At 38.2% G+C, this 16,578-nt stretch overlaps 1 protein-coding gene across 3 annotated transcripts in view; it reads right to left on the bottom strand.

Annotated features, from left to right (window-relative positions):
• Nucleotides 1-16,517, bottom strand: part of CF3H1orf53 (chromosome F3 C1orf53 homolog) — a 107,148-nt gene extending 90,631 nt beyond the window's left edge. For 2 of the 3 annotated variants that reach the window (XM_042925716.1, XM_042925717.1), the window contains exons 1-2: nucleotides 15,283-16,517; nucleotides 13,523-13,650 (exon numbers count right to left, since the gene is read on the bottom strand). The gene's annotated coding sequence lies outside the window, so the exon portion shown is untranslated. The remainder of the gene's footprint in view (nucleotides 1-13,522; nucleotides 13,651-15,282) is intronic. The other variant, XM_042925718.1, reaches the window with a different exon arrangement.
• Nucleotides 16,518-16,578: the final 61 nt, after the last annotated feature.

Here is a 16,578-nt window from a genome sequence, read left to right as displayed (position 1 = left end):
ATCATTCACCTGAAGTCTTAAATGTCAGAGCTTAGCTCGTCTCTCCATAAACTCATGATTATCTGTGAGAAACCGTAAGGGAGAAGACGCTGCAGGTTCAGAAGACCATGTGACGGGAGACTAAATTTCATTAACAACACCCTGAGAGGAGCCAGTCAGCCGAAGGGAACAGCAGGGGGAATCCCCACCTCTTAACCCAGAAAATGCTCCTACCAGCTCCACCTCTACTTTTGCGACACCTGCTGCACAACAATTCATCAGGCGGAAACCTGTAGGTGTGACTGAGGGGCAGTACCAAGGATGATCCACAATCGTGAGGGGCTTCCAATTTGTTCACTGATTTATGGAAATGCAGAAAACACGTTTTTCAAACTACATGCAATTGTTCTCAAAAACAGACGCTAAGTCTTGTCAATATTGTCTTTCAACGCCTGCAAGCTAGAAAAAGAAGTACTCTAAATATTGTTGAATAGATGAATGAATAAAATAGTAACTAGGTTTAGTAAAATGTGAGGGAGAGGAGAAGCAGGAGAGTCTGGGAGGTACCGAGTCTTGTATTAGATAAGGTTAGATTAAATCTGATACCTCTGAGGGAAAATCTATTACTTGCTGAGGGGAGCTCCTCTTTTTTCCTTCCCTCCTTCATATTATTAGAGTAAGAAAAGTATCAAGCACTTATAATCAAAGTCATTTAAACCTTTTACAGAAAGGGGCACCTGGGTGGCTCAGGCAGTTAAGTGTCCGACTTCAGCTCAGGTCATGATCTCAAGGTTCCTGAGTTTGAGCCCCACATAGGCTCACTGCTGTCAGTGAAGAGCTTCAAATCCTCTGTCCCCCTCTCTCTGCCCCTCCCCGCATGCGCGCACACACACACACACACACACACACACACTCTCTCTCTCTCAAAAATGAATGAACATTAAAAAAAAAGAATCAACTTTTTACAGAAGATTCTTATTCAGTTAATATTAATGTTAGATATAGTTTTTCATTTCCTCTTTTATCTTTTTTATTCTTTTAAGCATAATTTTATATATTGAACCAATTGTCTTTTTGCACTCAAAATCTTAGGGAAACAATAAAGTTTTAGAGATGGATGCATCCTGAAAGTAGTAAAATCCAAAGTCTTAAGACTTCCAGAATAACAATAATATGCTATACAATATGCTATATATTATAACAATAATATTCTTTTCTTCTTTACATGGTGGTCACTCCATCATTGCATTAATCAATCAGTAAATACTTATTAAATACCACATGGCCCCCAAATAATGTGGGATAGTACAGAGGGGATGCACACATACACACACACACACACAAACACACACAGCAGAAATCATAGTTTCTGCTTTAAAGTATTTATAATTGGAAGAACTTAAATTATGTATGTGTTTAAAGCAAAGAGGGGGCGCCTGGGTGGCGCAGTCGGTTAAGCGTCCGACTTCAGCCAGGTCACGATCTCGCGGTCCGTGAGTTCGAGCCCCGCGTCAGGCTCTGGGCTGATGGCTCGGAGCCTGGAGCCTGTTTCCGATTCTGTGTCTCCCTCTCTCTGTGCCCCTCCCCCGTTCATGCTCTGTCTCTCTCTGTCCCAAAAATAAATTAAAAAAAAAAAAAAAAAAAAAAAAAAAAATAAAGCAAAGAGCAGTCAAACATCAAACAGCTGGAAATTATCTAAAAGTGCCTTGGAAACACAAAGGGGAAATGTTATTATGAACCAAAACCAGCAAAAGGAGTTTTTATGAAGGAGGCAGGACCTGGACTAGACCTTGAGGGACAGTTAGCAGGGAGACAAAGTGTCTCCCAGATGGGATGGATACACTGGCATAAAAGCTGGAAGGAAAAGGAGGCTGACACTTCTTACACCCCACGTTAGAAGCCAAAGTAAGGTGTGACTCTCACAGCAAGTGACAGGCTGTAAGTACCAGGCTGATATTACGGGAGGAGAAATGTTGCTTTGGGACAGTGACAGATGGCACTATTGTTTGGGAATTAATTTGAGTCTCAATGTTTTGTGCCTGCAACAGGTGTGCTGTGGATACTTTTAAAGAAGCTAATGGGGAATAGCTGAGCTGCTGGGTGTTCTGTTTAAAACATGGTTATGAAATGTAGAGTGGTGATTAGTTGGTTTTTAATTTTCATTTGAGCATAACTGACACACAATGTTACATTGGTTTCAGGTGTACAACATAGTGATTCAACCTCTCTATACCATATGCTACGCTCACCACAAGTATAGCTACCATCTGTCACCATACATCACTATTACAATATCTTTGACTATGTTGTTTGTGCCTTTTATTCCTACAACTTATTCATTCTGTTGCTGGAAGCCTGTATCTCCCACTTCCCTTCACCCATTTTGCCTGTCCCTGCACAGCCCCCCTCCTCCGTCAACCATCAGTTTCTTCTCTGTATTTATAAGTCTGATACTGCTTTTTGTTTATTGATTTCCACATATGATATTTGTCTTTCTCAGCCTGCCATATTTCACTTAGCATCATACCCTCTGGTTCCATCCATGTTGTTGAAAATGGCAAGATCTCATCCTTTTTATGGCTGAGTAATACTCCATTGTGTGTGTATGTGCGTGCATGTGTGCATGTGTGTGTGTGTACACATCTTCTTTATTCATTCATCTGTTGATGGACATTTGGATTGCTTCCATATCTTGGCAATTATAAATGTTGTAATAAACATAGGGGTGCATATATCTTTTTGAATTAGTGTTTTCATTTTCTTTAGGTAAATATCCAGGAGTGGAATTACTGGATCATATAGTATTTCTATTTTTAACGTTACGAAGAACCTCTATACTGGTTTTCATAGTGTTTTTACCAATTTACATTCCCACTAACAGTGTATGAAGGCTCCTGTTTCTCCATATCCTCGCCAACACTTGTTATTTCTTGTCTTTTTGATTTTAGCTATTCTGACAGGTGTAGGGTAATATTTCATTGTGGTTTTGATTTGCATTTCCCTGATGATTAGTGATGGTGAGCACCTTTTCATGTGTCTGTGGGCCATCTGTAAGTCTTCTTTGGAAAAATGTCTATTCAAGTCCTCTGCCCATTACTTAATCAGATTTTTTTTTTTTTTTAGTGTTGAGTTGTATAAGATTTTTATAGATTTTGGATACTAACCCCTAATCAAATGTATCATTTGTAACAATTTTCTCTCAATTAATAGGTTGCCTTTTCGTTTTGTTGATGTTTTCCTTTGCTGTGCAAAAGCTTCTTATTTTGTTGTAGTCTCCATAGTTTATTTTTGCTTTTATTTCTCTTGCCTCAGAAGACCTATCTAGAAAATGTTTTCTAGACTTAGAAAATGTTTCTATGTCTGGTGTTAGAGAAATTGCTGCCTGTGTTCTTTGCTAGAATTTTTATGGGTTCGGGTCTCACATTTAAGTCTCTTATCCATTGTGAGTTTATTTTTGAGTTATGGTGTTAGACAGTGGTCCAGTTTCATTCTTTTGCATGTAGCTCTCCAGTTTTCCCAGCAGAATTTATTGAAGAAACTGTCATTTCTCCATTGTAAATTCTTGCTTCCTTTGTTGTAGATTAATTGACCGTATAAGTATGGGTTTATTTCTGGACTTTTTATTCTGTTCTATTGATCTATGTGTCTATTTTTGTGGCCGTACCATGCTGTTTTGATTACTACAGCTTTGTGGTATATCTTTGCTTTTTGTATATATATCATAGGTTTTGGGTTTGTGGTTACCATGACAGGAGGTTCATATATAATACATATATATAGCAGTCTATGTTAATTTGACAGTCATTTAAGTTGAAACATATTCTTTTAAAAAAAAATCTTTCTTTTTTGTATTCCCTCTCCCACATTTCATGAATATTCTGTCATATTTTACATCTTTTTATTCATAATTTTCTTATGTCTAATTATGACTATTTCTATTCCACTTAAAGAAGTCCCATTAACATTTTTTGTAAGGTTGGTTTAGTGATGATAAACTGCTTTAATTTCTGATTGTCTGGGAAACTCTTTATCTCTCCTTTTTTTAAAAAAAAATTTTTTTTAAATATTTATTTCTTTTTGAGAGAGATAGTGTGAGCAGGGGAGGGGCAGAGATAGAGAGGGACAGAGGATCCCAAGTGAGCTCTGTGCTGACAGCAGAGTCTGGTGAGAGGCTTGAACTCAGGAACCATGAGATCATGACCTCAGCCAAAGTCATCTATTCAACCAACTGAGCCACCCAGGTGCCCCTCCTTATCTCTCCTTTAAATCTGAATGATAATCTTGCTGGGTAGAGAATTCTTGGTTGTAGGGTTTTTCCTTTCAGAACTTTGAATATATCATACCACTGCCTCTGGCCTGAAAAGTTTCTGCTGAAAAATGAGCTGACAGCCTTATAGGGTTTCCCTTGTAGGTAACTTTTTGCTTCTCTCTTCCTGCTTTTAAAATTCTGTCTTTATCTTTAGCCTTTGACATTTTAATTATGTGTCATGGTGTAGACCTCCTTGGGTTTATCTTGTATGAAACTCTATGCTTCCTGAACCTGGATGTATATTTCCTTCCCTAAGTTAGGAAAGTTTTCAGCTATCATTTTTTCACAAAAGTTGTCTGCCCCTTTCTGTCTTTCTTCCTCTCCCTCTCCTTGTTGTTGTCATCTTCCTCTTCTCCTCCTCTCCTCTTCTTCTTGCCCTATAACATCAATGTTTGTTCACTTGATGTTGTCCAAGAGAGCCCTTAACCTATCCTCATTTAAAAAATTCTTTTCTTTTTGTTGTTCAGCTTGAGTGCTTTCCATTACCCTGTCTTCCAGATCACTGATCCATTCCTCTGCATTTGCTAATCTGTTGATTCCTTCTAGTGTATTTTTTATTTCAATTATTGTATTCTTCAATTCTGATTGGTTATTTTTTTCTACCTCTTTATCGAAGGTCTTACTGAGTTCTTCCACTTTTCTTTCTAGCCACGTGAGCATTACGGTCATTACTTTAAATTCTTTCTCAGCCATATTGGTTATCTTCATTTCCTTTAGTTCTTTTTCTGAACTTTTGTCTTTTCTTTCTTTTGGAACATATTCCTTTGTCTCCCCATTTTGCTTGACTTTCTGTGTTTGTTTCTATGAATTATGTGGAACAACTACTTCTAAACTTGAAGACATGGTCTTGCATATGATCATCTCTTATGTAGACTATATATAACTGGTGACTTTTGCTGGCTGTTTGGAGTTGTGGCTGTGTGGGCTAGGGGTCCTATGGCTCTCTACATAGTAGGCATCCTGGCAGGACAGCTTATAGAGAGCTGGTTAGTTTTGAGGAATGTAAGTAATTTGCTTCTTAATTTTTACTACAATCCGACTTGCTTATTTAGTCTAACTATGCTTCACCTAGTAACATCCTGTGCTTTGATGGCTGAAGATCCAGGAGACTTGGGTTTGAAGCCTACTTATATAACTTTGGGAGAGTTATCTTTCTAAGTCTAATCTGTAAGAGAGGGAGAAACACTTGGCCTCCCTCAGTGATTGTGAGGATGAATTGAAAAATGTATTCAAATATGTAATAAATCTCTTGACACATATTTTCCTCTTTCCTTTTTTTTTTTTTCTTTCTCAGTTCTCAAACAATAGGCAACTATACTCAAGAAGACCACAAAACTTATCATATCATATAAAACTTGTGACAGTTTTTGGACTAAAAAGGAGCACTGCTGAAAATTATACTAGGGCACAGTAGTAAATTAAAACTGACCCTTACTATATTTCTTTATGAAAAGAGAGGAAAAAATAAATGAGAAAAAAAATTAAACCCCTATAAACCGTTGAATAAAACACTTGTGTAACAAGAGATGTTCTTGTGTTTCTCTACAAGGATCTCAAAATCAAAATCAAAATCTTTTTGCAATGTGTTTGGCAGTTCTCACTAAAAGTAGCAATGAGCACAATATTAACTGTAAACTGCCACTCTTGTTCCCTCATGGCATCATATTCTTTCATATTCTTTCTTCTCAAACTTTCTGGCTGATACATTCTGGCTGGTCTGGGAAATCAGGGACACCAGTAATTGGGGCCTAAAAAGACCTGATTTATATATATTTAGATTCCAGCATGATTAAGTTTGGGAGAGAAAATTGAATTTATATCATGGCCTTTCCTGAGAGAGATTTCAAGGAGGCACTGCAGCATAATGTGGAGGTGAGGTGTGTGGGAATAGTTTAACTTGTTATTAGAGACTTTTTGACATTTCACCATTTTATTTTTATGCTTTGAATTCCCTCACTAAAAGGTGGGAACAGAGATATTGACGTTGCCATTGAAATATTGCTGCCTTCTTTCATAGGTGACTTGAGTCTTATGTAACGTGCCTTAATATTTGGTAGCAATTAATACTGTGCATATAAACTTACCATTTAAACTTGATTCTATGCTTGCCAAGCAAACTAAATAGAGAATCGTAGTCTAAGAAGCTTCAGTCCTAATACATTAATTAGCACATGTGTGAGTCTAGGACATTATGAGTAAGTCAACGGAAACTGAGCTCTAATCTACTCTGGGTTTCTTGCAGGAATTGTTTGTAACCAGGTGCATCCATTACAGTGAGGGGACTTTTAACCATATGTTCACAGGACTTCAGGTTTGATTTCAGGACATGTTGGGGTGCTCTTAAAAGTCACTTCAGTGAATCTGTGGATCCTGTTCTGGCCTCATTAGGCTGCCAGGATCCTCCTTTGGGCCCCTGAATCAGTGTCACAGATTGTGAGGTAACCAGAGAGCATCTTAATACCTTCTTGGTGACAGCAAGCATCTGGCTCTCTTCTTTTCTTGGATGAATTTTTGCATGCTTTTTCTTACTACGTGTTTTAGACTTGTTGGTACATATTACCAAAATAATAGGACTCTATAAAAATGAGAGGAAAAACCTTTGCTTAGGGACTTCTGGGGCAATGCAGCATTAAAGCAAGCCCAGAGAAGACAATGCAGCTGATAACCTGAGTCAGAAAAGTTTAACCTATCACTGGGCTCCCAGCATGCCAGTAATCTCTATTTATAGGTGGGATGAAAACATACCCCCAGAAGTGGAGTGTCTTCCTGAATATTATGATGGTAATGGTGAAGGTTCACAGGATAGGAGTTTTTGGGCAAAGAAATGGAACCTCTCCAAAGAGTAGTAAGTACTAGTTTTTATAAATAGCTAGAGGATATGTATCAGGTACTCCAACTAAGTCAGTTTGGGAGTCAAGACACAGTTTTCTGGAAATGTGGGAAAAGTATAAGCTTGAAGCAAAAGAAAAGCATCTTTGGAGGCCTTGTGCATTGAAAGGAAGAGGGCTAAATCCGGACAGGGCAATGGCAACTATACAGCAGAAGACAGCATCTCCTAGAGCCAGAGGAGGCACACAAAAGATGATAAGATTTAAACACTGGTTCAAGGGCAAGTGATTGAACCCATCATAAGGTAATTGCTAATTCAGATCTACCCAGGCAGCTGTTTCTAGCATCCATTTCTTATAACATTCAGCTTGATGATGTAGACAGTTTATGTTCATTGGTCTCTTTTTTTTTTTCTAGGCCCCCATTTGCATAGAAAATTCCTACCACATATTTTTTCCCTAATATGTAATTTTAATGTAACAGGTTAAAAATTCTAAGTCGAATGGAGATTAACTTCGCAAATATGTGGCATAAGATAACAAGAATCATAAAATATCTATCTTTATGAATATTCATAGAGAATTATACTTTAGTTTGGCTTTTTCATCTTTGAGAACCAGAAAATCCGATTTCCAGACTGTCTTTCCCCAAAGATAGTTTGTCTATGGACTAATTATGTTAAAGTTTTTTTCAACTTTAGCTTTCATTATTTGTAAAATGAAGAACAATATTTTTCTAGTTTCTTTTAGTTTTATATAACAAACTGTTTTAGTTTGTTACATAAATGCTTTTATATATCCTACAACTTGTACAAAGGACTTTTCAAAAAAGATATGACTTCTAAAGCATTTAATACTGCTTGTAACTTGGGTAAAGATATCAATGAGGGAGATGCCACATGATAATACGTTTTAATTGAAATATAAACCTAGTTTTATTTTGCAAGTGAGTGAGAGAGAGCGAGAGAGAAAAGAGATAGACATGTGCTTTATGAAGAAAATGGCTTTTAAAAATGGCTCAGTAGTATTTTGCAGGCCAACTTTATTTCCTGGTGCCTCTGGCAAACAGGGGAAAGTGCATTCTTCCACACAGGCGTTCTTGGAATAAAATGTCTCTAGGGAGTTCACTTCCTGCTTCATCATGCATCATACCTGTTTTACCTACTAATCTATACCTCACAGGACTATTGAGAGCCCTAGCTAATAAAAAGCGATCATAAAGCACTTGGCAAAACCACAACAACTATAAAAGGATACATGCAAATGTGGTAAGGCTTGCCTTTCTGGTATGTACATGAAGTCCTTGCGTATGAAATAGTGCAGTGACTCAAATGTTAAGACATTTTTTTCTCTTTCACAAACTGGAAGTAGTTTTGCCAGCTGGCTTGCTGGAGTGAATTGTTTTGAACTCAATAGTAGGCCACTTGATTGAAAACCTTCCTCCTGATTCTAATATTAGACCTCTCCTCATGAATTTGTGCATGTATTACTTAAGAATTCATACCTGCTTATTTAAAGGGGAAGAGCAACATGTTTGTGTTAGAAAAACGTACAGAAATAAATGGGTTGCATGGTAATCAATGGTCTCGTGTCATCACTGGATAGGAATTAGTAGCACTTACTTGGTAGTCTTCTAAAGCAACCACTGTGAGAACACATTGTAATTACCATACACAGTGCACACACTAATGTTGTATGTTCCTGATCCACAATTCAACCTGGCAGGAAGTAAAGAGAAGACCCAGGGAGTGGCCGTATAGTAGATAGAAAGAGTGGTCAGTCCATCCTGATGTGAGGATTCCATTCAGTCGCAAACAGACTCTCAGGCTGAGTCATGAGTCCAGATGCCGCCATCCCACTCCAGCCAAGTGCAGCTATCCTGACTGCCAGGAGAAGACTCCTGGAATTACACATAGTGAATGAAGAATGGCAGGTGAGACTGAGTCCTTGTTACAAAGGAAGCAAATCCCCAACAAACTAAGAAGACCTTTATCAGTTTCATTCTGCTGCTCCTTCTCTCTCAGAAAAGATTACAAGCAGAGGTCTTCTTCAGAAATACTTGCCTATGTCTTGGGTGTGACATCAGAGACAATAGCAGAGAGAAAAGATGACATCCATACTTTTGAAGCCCAGGAGACTTCTCAGTCCCTGTTTATTTTTATTCTGGCTTTGCTTGAAACAATAAAAAAGGGGAGGTGGTCAAATATTTTGAAGTTTTGAATCTCTGTTTATCACTCTAAGGATCTTCTGCTGTGGAACCGTATGATTTTACCTGGTATTTGAGTTCAATGCTGGCATGTAGTGTTTTTCTTTTTCCCCCTAGAAGTGACCAGATTTAAGTGCATGTAATATTTACTTTGTTATTTTCTTATATTTTATGAAAGTGGAACTTGGCATATAGGAATTTTTTTATTACAGGAATTTATGTTGGTCATTTCTCTATTTATATCAGAATTAGAGTTGCTTATAGGGGTTATTAATTTTGTTGGACTATTAATGTCATATTAGATGCCCCTATATGTTTCTTTCCACGAAATTCTAATGCCGTGGCTCATTGGTGTGATTATGCGTTCTCCTGAGAGTATTAAATGGGTGTCAGTGGAATAGCCATATGATAAAGATGTTTTTATTTATGTGGAGTGTCTGGTAGGTGGAGTTAGGAGATTCTTTCCCAGGCATTGCCACAGCGTTACACAAACATTGCTCTGTTTCTTGTAACCCAAATGAGGCTCCTCAAAGAGTCCATGAAAAAAATCTGTCTTCTCTGATTACAGTCTGGTGGTGATACTCTGCTTCAAATATTCCTTTTTCTTAACTCCAAAGACTGTTTTAAGTTTTCCAATGTCTGGCAGATGCCAAGATAAAGATAAGGATGAACTAGCAAGAGCTGGTCAGAGGTAAGAAAATTTGATTCTATAATTTTGGGCAAATCACCTGAAGTATGGAGGAAAGAGAGTATCTTTGCTGTGTTATTTTTGAGAATTTTATTATCTTTTTCACTAATAGTTTAGCAGCAAAAGAAACAAATATCATTCCCCACTTGCATTTTATAAATATTCGGATATATTCAGATTTGGTAATAAAGATGTTAAGAATAATCTGAGCCTTTTTGTCTCCAAAACTGGAAAACAACATTTTTTTTTCTTAGAGTTGGCTTTCAAATGAACACTGAACACTAACTTTACAGGCCATGAGTTGTGAAAGCAACAGGGGAAGCATACTTTCTGGAAATCTCAAATCTTCTCTTCTACTGTCTCTCTGTTTTAAAAGTAGTATATGTCATTTTGAAAGAGAACTTCACTTTCAGATTCAAATTCATGATGTTGCTAACTATAAAAAGAGTAATATACTTGGAGAATGTTCTTCTTAACATTATCTCAGTTGATATAAAAAAGCAGTTTCTGCTAAAATATTTTCAAGATGATTTTCTAAGGACTTCAAGACATTTGACTTTGTAAATATTTTATATAAAGGACTTGTATCCCATAATAAATGAAGATGGTGATACTATTAACAAATTTCACCTAAGAACAATAATAGGAGGCAACACAGAGTTAGAGTGTAGGGAGTGTCTGACTTGGATACATGCTTATTATAACTCATGAGAGGATTGTGTCTAAAAGTTCATTTCTAAGTTAATTGTTTGGAACTCAAAACCTTGATATAAATTGGTAAAGCTCACAGTCTGCATAAGTCTAGTTAAGTTATACTGAAGTTGAAGTTCTTTAACAGTATTGTATCAAAAATACCATTCTAGAGTTTACAATATTGTTTCTCTTTCCATACTCCAAAAGGTAAGGAGCTGTCAGGGTAGAATGCAATGATCAAATGCATTCAAGAATAGTCAAGGAAGTAAGGAATACTTGGTAGTGGTGGTGGGGGGTGCAGGTTGGTAATATGTAAAAGTAGCCACCAGAGCCACCGTTCATCTTGAAGGTATTTGTTAAGCTAGATGAGCTTTGAGCACTTGTTATAGCCTCATGGAGCTTGAGCACCTTCCTAACGTGGGGAGTCCAATAGGATACCCCTCATAAACTGGCATTCCAAAGGAATTCAAGGGAAACTGATTGTCTCAAACACCGGAGCAGATGTGGAGGTAGGGTGGGGCAGAAATCCTCCTTAAAGATTCATAAATATAAGCCAGATCTCCCATGGTGGTCTGAAAAATTTCAAGTTAAGAATTTAGTATGAAAGGGTCCTGAATGGATAGTAACCCCCCAGACATATACCCAAAGATAAACAAATATTCTTTCCAGAGAACTCTCTTCTTTTCAGATCTCACTACATTTCCACATATAAAACTCCAAGGATCAGGTAGCATAAAAATAAATCATCACACATAGAAAAAAAAAGACACCATAAGTAACGGCTAGAAGAAAATCAGATAGTAGAATCAGACTCACAAGTGCTTCAGCAACTGGAATTATCAGAAATAGAATCTAAAATATGTATGCTAAATATATTTTAAGAAATTAAGCAAAGGCTTAAAATATGAATGAAGAGAAAGCAGATTTAAAATAATCAAGCAGAACTTTAGAAATGAAAATAAGATACACTAAAAACTAAATAGCTTTAACAGAAGATGAGACAAAGCCAGAGAAAGAATTAATGAACAGTAGGATATTTGCAAAATTATCCAGAATTCGGCTTAGAAAGATAAGAAAAAAGAAACTATGAAAGAAATGTTAAGAGATATGGAGAGCAAATGAGAATGTGTATACAGAGTCCCAGAAGGAAAGGGGAGAAAGAATGGAGTTCAGAATTTTCCAGAACTGATGAAAGGCAGTTTTAAGGATCTTTTAAAGGTCCTTGTAGTATCTGGCAGAAGGTGGATGGATATAAACTCAGAATTTAATGAGTTAAAATTTACCTGTTAAAATTAGGATAACCACTAAGTGAACAGGAATAGAGTACATAACTTCCAAACTAGAATCTAGGAAGAGAAATAGAAGCATAAACAAAACCAAAAAACAATCAATAATCCCAAAGAAGGCAATGGTGAAAAAAATATATAGATCAGAAAAAAATAAATGGGGAGTACATTAGATGGCAAAAGTAAATTTCAATATATCAGCAATTATAAAGCATGGAATGGTTTAAATGCTTGGTCTAAGATTCAATCATTATTAGAGTAGACTAAAAGTCAAAATTAACACGAATTAGATAAATCTGAAACATAATGGCTTAGAAAGTTTTAATATAATGGGATGAAAAGAGTTATAATAATACTAGGCAAATACTAATCAGAAGAAAGCAATTTAGGGGTATCTGGGTGGCTCAGTCAGTTCAGCATCGGACTCTTGGTTTCGGCTCAGGTTGTGATTTCACGGTTTGTAGGATCAAGCCCCGTGTCGGGTTCTGTACTGACAGCATGGAATCTGCCTGGGATTCTCTCTCTCCATCTCTCTCTCTCTGCCCTTCCCCTGCTCATGCATGTATGTGCACACTCACTCCCTCAATATAAAAACTAAAAAATAAATTAAAAAAAAAAAAAAAGAAAGCCATTTAAATGCTAAGGCAAAAGCATTACTAAAATTAAAGAAGGTCACAACGTAATGGTAAATTTACCAGGCAAATAAAATAATTATAAACCGGTTTGCATATTATAACACCCCCCCAACTATATAAAGCAAAAATTGACAGAATTATAAGCTGAGACAGACAAACCTAACAACATACTAGGAAATTTTAACTCATCTCTTCCATGAATGAATTATCGAGCAGATGCAAATATAGTAATAGAAGATACCAACAACACAATCATGGTAATAGAAGAGATCAATAATACGACCATAATACTTGATCGAGGCCTTTTGTTTGTTGGTTAGTTGGTGCTTTTTTGTTTTATTTTTTAGGAGCTGCAGCCTTCTAATTTAATTTTGAGAGAAACAAATAAGTTTGGGGAGATTGAAAATTCCCCACAATGGCTACTGAAGTTCCAAATTTCTTTCGGTTAAGTTGATCCATTTAGTCTAGAAATGCATATGAGGAAGGATCATAGTTTTTAAACATAAAACCACCAGAGTCCTAGTAGTGGGGGGAACCGCTACTGTCAAAGCATTTTGAGGACAGCGATCCCATTTCTTAGAGGTTTTTTTTTCCCTAGAGCTAAGAGAAAAATTCCTAAACAGCACAGTTTCAACAGGAACGTCCTGGTTCCAGAAGGAATCAGACCAAAGGCCAGAACAGTTCCACTACCAACAGTCTGGTTCTGAAAAGGAATTGGATTGAAAGCCAACACGCTTCCAACAGGCACAGTTCCACTAGAAACAACCTGCTTCTAAGAAGGAGTCAGACCAAAGAACAGACAAGTACTCCCAGGAAGGATAGGCCTTCAAAACAGAACCCGAGTAAAGTCGGGAGAGCACAAAGAGAGTAGAGCTCTAAATCCAGGAAAAAAACTTACCCTCAAACTCCAGGGTTGGCAACTAAGCGGCGAACTCCATTGGCTCTGTAGCATCTGTTTGCTCACCCGCCTGAGAGTTGCTGGGGGTCTTCTCCGGATCCCACTTCTGATCACAAAGTAATATTCACCTTAAAAATAAAACTGTCAGATTTTTACCAGCAAAAATAAGTTTATTTGGGAATAACAGATATTGCAATTTGGGAGAGGCAAGCTATGGCAAAACCATAGGCGAGATCTGATCAAGGAGGCACATTTTTGAAATACCCTGCCCAAGAACTGCTGAATATATACTTCTTATAAACACAGGCAAACAATTTAAAATAAGCTTAAAATAGGGGCGCCTGGGTGGCTCAGTCGGTTGGGCGGCCGACTTCGGCTCAGGTCATGATCTCTCGGTCAGTGAGTTCAAGCCCTGTGCTGACCGCTCAGAGCCTGGAGCCTGTTTCGGATTCTGTGTCTCCCTCTCTCTCTGACCCTCCCCCATTCATGCTCTGTCTCTCTCTGTCTCAAAAATAAATAAACGTTAAAAAAAATTTTTTTTTAAATAAGCTTAAAATATTAAAAAAGACTAATAGTTTATAGACTGTGTTCTCTGGCACCAATATAGACAATGTTCTTTGACAACTGTGGTCCTGAAAAATGTTAATATCAGTTGCTAAGTAGGAAATATTATCGCTGAAATATGATCTTGTGAGGATATATCACCTTGACTCTGTCATATCAGAAGTTCCATATGAAATGAGTATTACTAAAATTATACGACTGGCTTCAATAAACATATCACCAAAATAAGTGTATAAAACTTTTCCTTTTACTATAATTTTTAACAAATTGTGCAAATTGTGTCCATCTGTGTTTCTATCCTTTTACCTCAGTAATATCAGAATAGATAAATCGCCTCATCATGGTCAGCCTAAAAGCTGGTTTAAAAAGATTTGCTTTGTGTGTGCATATGCAGTGTCTTCCCTTTATAAACACTTAAGATAAATTGAAAAAAGATAGTAATTTTATATTATGCAGGGTTACGACTGTCACTTAAATCCCAATAAATGGATAGGGAAAACAATTGTATTAATATTTCCTTACCACTAATTAAAAACTCCTGATGTAGGCATTCCAGGTAGGGTTTGTTTGTTTGTTTGTTTGTTTTTTTGGGAAAAGAATGAATTATAATGAAAGAAGAAGTTTGAGAAATTTGGTAACATTTGGAGCAGAAGTGGTTTTCAGTTTACAGAATTTTTTTTCAAGGCTTTGGACTATGGTAACTTTTTTAGGTAGAAAAAAGCTTCATTTGGGAAAAAAATACGTGGTATAGATAGATTGTCTAATTTTGAAACTGAAATCCACAGAATAATTTCTTAAAAGATCACACAAATGTGTAATGCTTTTTAACTTGAATATCACGTTGTTCATGTGATATACAAGTAATAATTCCCATTTTACAAATGTAGGAACCGAGAAACTGAAGTGTCTCACCCCAAGTCAAGCTATGATGGTACCTCATGTTTAAATCTATTTTTTTTTTGTTTCCCTTTTATGTCCTGACCTTATTTTTGACTATTAGGTCTGTGGCTATGAAATATATTTCACTTTGTTGACCAAGTAACACATATTTTGGCAAGAACATTTAAGATCTGAATAACTGTGCTTAATGTTAGGTTTTTGCTTCTGAATTAATTCCCAAAACTCATTGTATGACTTTTATGTCTCATGACTCACACCCTATTCATACCACACTTGATTTCCTCTCATCATCTTACCTTTTGCATGAATAAAGTCTGAAACAACCCCCATTTGGAAGAAAAACACTGTGGCCACGTGTAAGGTGGTAACGTTAATGGAAGAAGCCTTCTCCAGAAGATCTGTGTAGCAGTGCAATCCTGTACACTCTTTTAAGTGTGCATTAGAAAACTTTTTCTAGATCGCTTCCCAGTTGATTCTAGATATAAGGCAGAAGAACACGGAGAGCCAGTACATGGTAGCAGTAAATATCAGCATCAAGTAGACCTGTTCTGAAATCCAGCTTTGCCATTGCCCACTGGATTAGCTTGGCCTGTTTATCAACCTGCAAAATGCTGATGCAAGTTATCTATCACACAGAGTTCTGGCAAGTACTGTGGCGATGCATATAACCTGCTTAACAGGTACTTCGGTGCCCTGTAAATCTTAGTTTTTTATATATCAGCCCCTCTCACCCTCAGTTGGGCCCTCTCTGAGCTTCCTAGACTGCAGTTCTGTGAGGCCTGCCGCTTGGAGAATGTGTCCAAAGTCAATCCTTGGTATGCTGCAGTCCTGTGGCATAAGAACGTCTGGCTTCCATATGTGCAGGCGAGTGGAGCACTACCATTTTGCTACTCGACAAGGCTATTTAGCAGGTGCACATGTCTGAACATTCCTGAATCAGGAGGGGGGCGGCTCTGGATTTCAGAGAGCAGTAACGGGACACAGCTGGAGTGAGGCAGGAGCCAGGAGCATCAACTCGAGCTCCGAACGTGCAGCCTGAAACGAAATGAAACGGCCTAAAACGACGAAGGTTCTAACAAACAATACCTATTAATTAGTGATCCAATTCCGTGTGCATGCGGTGTGGAAAATACTGCAAAATCGAGGTACTTTTTCGGTTACTTTGCTTTTGAGGTGGGTTGTAGCCCTAAAGCCTGGACTGGACCCAGAAAGGAAGTCGGCTGCTCCGGGGCTGAGGACACAAGGGACACCTTGCGTTTCTGGCTCGGTTACAGAGCGGTACGTGGGTCATCCCGGCAGACACTTGCGCTCCCCTCGACCCTCCGGCCCCTCGGGGCGCGGGGGGACCCCGCCCCGTGTCTTCCTGAGGCTCCGGCCCGCGGGCCGCGCGGCCCAGGTGAGGCCGCCCCCGCGCGCGCCCCTTCCCCCTCCCGGCGACTTCCTGGTTTGCAGAAGGTGCTGGAGCCGCTGCGGGCGGCCCCGGTCGCAGGAACTGTGAGGCCCCAGCCTCGGAGGCGGCGGGGGCGGCGGCCGGCGGAGACGGGGGCGGCGGCCGCGCCACCGCTGCCGCTGCTGCTGTCACAAAAAGGCTC

This window comes from Panthera leo, chromosome F3, assembly GCF_018350215.1.
Source record: "Panthera leo isolate Ple1 chromosome F3, P.leo_Ple1_pat1.1, whole genome shotgun sequence".
NCBI classification, from domain to species: Eukaryota; Metazoa; Chordata; class Mammalia; order Carnivora; family Felidae; genus Panthera; species Panthera leo.
The sequence above is the reverse complement of the archived record's forward strand: the minus strand, read 5'-3'. Positions and strand labels throughout refer to the sequence as shown.